Source organism: Taudactylus pleione, unplaced genomic scaffold (assembly GCF_031769625.1).
Source record: "Taudactylus pleione unplaced genomic scaffold, aTauple2 ptg000967l, whole genome shotgun sequence".
Lineage (NCBI taxonomy): Eukaryota > Metazoa > Chordata > Amphibia > Anura > Myobatrachidae > Taudactylus > Taudactylus pleione.
This window is the reverse complement of record NW_028285368.1, coordinates 11,822,501-11,825,000: the sequence shown is the minus strand read 5'-3', so window position 1 is coordinate 11,825,000 and position 2,500 is coordinate 11,822,501. Positions and strand designations below refer to the sequence as shown.

General features: G+C 37.1%; 2 non-coding genes and 9 pseudogenes across 2 annotated transcripts in view; all 11 read left to right on the top strand.

The window, feature by feature from the left end:
- LOC148467442 (5S ribosomal RNA) overlaps nt 1-82 on the top strand; it is a 119-nt gene extending 37 nt beyond the window's left edge. The window contains exon 1 of the ribosomal RNA XR_015874330.1: nt 1-82. This exon is cut by the window's left edge and continues 37 nt beyond it. This is a non-coding gene — a ribosomal RNA (5S ribosomal RNA).
- Nucleotides 83-198: 116 nt separating this feature from the next.
- LOC148467441 (5S ribosomal RNA) lies at nt 199-317 on the top strand (annotated as a pseudogene).
- A 116-nt stretch (nt 318-433) lies between these two features.
- Nucleotides 434-552, top strand: LOC148467440 (5S ribosomal RNA; annotated as a pseudogene).
- Nucleotides 553-669: 117 nt separating this feature from the next.
- On the top strand, nt 670-788 carry LOC148467439 (5S ribosomal RNA; annotated as a pseudogene).
- A 116-nt stretch (nt 789-904) lies between these two features.
- Nucleotides 905-1,023, top strand: LOC148467438 (5S ribosomal RNA; annotated as a pseudogene).
- Nucleotides 1,024-1,139: 116 nt separating this feature from the next.
- On the top strand, nt 1,140-1,258 carry LOC148467437 (5S ribosomal RNA; annotated as a pseudogene).
- Nucleotides 1,259-1,374: 116 nt separating this feature from the next.
- On the top strand, nt 1,375-1,493 carry LOC148467436 (5S ribosomal RNA; annotated as a pseudogene).
- Nucleotides 1,494-1,609: 116 nt separating this feature from the next.
- LOC148467435 (5S ribosomal RNA) lies at nt 1,610-1,728 on the top strand (annotated as a pseudogene).
- A 115-nt stretch (nt 1,729-1,843) lies between these two features.
- Nucleotides 1,844-1,962, top strand: LOC148467434 (5S ribosomal RNA; annotated as a pseudogene).
- A 116-nt stretch (nt 1,963-2,078) lies between these two features.
- LOC148467433 (5S ribosomal RNA) lies at nt 2,079-2,197 on the top strand (annotated as a pseudogene).
- Nucleotides 2,198-2,312: 115 nt separating this feature from the next.
- On the top strand, nt 2,313-2,431 carry LOC148467432 (5S ribosomal RNA). The gene has a single exon (XR_015873357.1). It is a non-coding gene; the product is annotated as a 5S ribosomal RNA (ribosomal RNA).
- Nucleotides 2,432-2,500: the final 69 nt, after the last annotated feature.

Genomic DNA, 2,500 nt, shown 5'->3' with positions numbered 1-2,500 from the left:
TCTGAACTTGGAAGCTAGGCAGTGTTGGGCCTGGTTAGTACTTGGATGGGAGACCACCTGGGAATACCAGGTGCTGTAGGTAATTTTATACTGCCATAACATTCTTTTCTATTACATTTTACATTTAATTTTTTCAACTTATCAATGAATTTACTTGAGTTAAGAAGTAAAAGCGGTCTAAATTTAACGATTTTGAGCACCTAAAGCCAAACCACAGTGGACATTCCCAATCTCGTCTGATCTTGGAAGCTATGCAGTGTTGGGCCTGGTTAGTACTTGGATGGGAGACCACCTGGGAATACCAGGAGCTGTAGGTAATTTTATACTGCCATAACATTCTTTTCTATTACATTTTACATTTAATTTTTTCATCTTATCAATGAATTTACTTGAGTTAAGAAGTAATAGAGGTCTAAATTTAATACTTTTGAGCACCTACAGCCAAACCACACTGGACATGCCCAATCTCGTCTGATCTTGGAAGCTATGCAGTGTTGGGCCTGGTTTGTACTTGGATGGGAGACCACCTGGGAATACCAGGTGCTGTAGGTAATTTTAGACAGCCAAAATCATTCTTTTCTATTACATTTTAAATTTCATTTTTTCAACTTATCAATGAATTTACTTGAGTTAAGAAGTAAAAGAGGTCTAAAGTTAATATTTTTGAGCACCTACAGCCAAACCACACTGGACATGCCAAATCTTGTCTGATCTTGGAAGCTATGCAGTGTTGGGCCTGGTTAGTACTTAGATGGGAGACCACCTGGGAATACTAGGTGCTGTAGGTAATTTTATACTGCCATAACATTCTTTTCTATTACATTTTAAATTTAATTTTTTCAACTTATCAATGAATTTACTTGAGTTAAGAAGTAATACAGGTCTAAAGTTAATGTTTTTGAGCACCTACAGCCAAACCACACTGGACATGCCCAATCTCATCTGATCTTGGAAGCTATGCAGTGTTGGGACTGGTTAGTACTTGGATGGGAGACTATCTAGGAATCCCAGGTGCTGTAGGTAATTATATACTGCCATAACATTCTTTTCTATTACATTTTACATTTAATTTTTTCAACTTATCAATGAATTTACTTGTGTTAAGAAGTAAAAGCGGTCTAAATTTAATGCTTTTGAGCACCTACAGCCAAACCACAGTGGACATGCCCAATCTCGTCTGATCTTGGAAGCTATGCAGTGTTGGGCCTGGTTAGTACTTAGATGGGAAACCACCTGGGAATACCAGGTGCTGTAGGTAATTTTATATAGCCATTACATTCTTTTCTATTACATTTTACATTACATTTTTTCAACTTAGCAATGAATTTACTTGAATTAAGAAGTAATAGATGTCTAAAGTTAATATTTTTCAGCACCTATAGCCAAACCACACAGGACATGCCCAATCTCGTCTGATCTTGGAAGCTATGCAGTGTTGGGCCTGGTTTGTACTTGGATGGGAGACCACCTTGGAATACCAGGTGCTGTAGGTAATTTTAGACAGCCAAAACATTCTTTTCTATTACATTCTACATTTCATTTTTTCAACTTATCAATGAATTTACTTGAGTTAAGAAGTAAAAGAGGTCTAAAGTTAATGATTTTGAGCACCTACTGCCAAACCACACTAGACATGCCCAATCTCGTCTGATCTTGGAAGCTATGCAGTGTTGGGCCTGGTTACTACTTGGATGGGAGACCACCTGGGAATACTAGGTGCTGTAGGTAATTTTATACTGCCATAACATTCTTTTCTATTACATTTTACATTTCATTTTTCAACTTATCATTGAATTTACTTGAGTTAAGAAGTAAAAGAGGTCTAAAGTTAATGTTTTTGAGCACCTACAGCCAAACCACACTGGACATGCCCAATCTTGTCTGAACTTGGAAGCTAGGCAGTGTTGGGCCTGGTTAGTACTTGGATGGGAGACCACCTGGGATTACCAGGTGCTGTAGGTAATTTTATACTGCCATAACATTCTTTTCTATTACATTTTAAATTTAATTTTTTCAACTTATCAATGAATTTACTTGAGTTAAGAAGTAATAGAGGTCTAAAGTTAATGTTTTTGAGCACCTACAGCCAAACCACACTGGACATGCCCAATCTCGTCTGATCTTGGAAGCTATGCAGTGTTGGGCCTGGTTAGTACTTGGATGTGAGACCACCTGGGAATACCAGGAGCTGTAGGTAATTTTATACTGCCATAACATTCTTTTCTATTAAATTTTACATTTAATTTTTCAACTTATCATTGAATTTACTTGAGTTAAGAAGTAAAAGAGGTCTAAAGTTAATGTTTTAGAGCACCTATAGCCAAACCACACTGGACATGCCCAATCTCATCTGATCTTGGAAGCTATGCAGTGTTGGGCCTGGTTAGTACTTGGATGGGAGACCACCTGGGAATACCAGGTGCTGTAGGTAATTTTATACTGCCATAACATTCTTTTCTATTACATTTTACATTTAATTTTTTCAACTTATCAATGAATT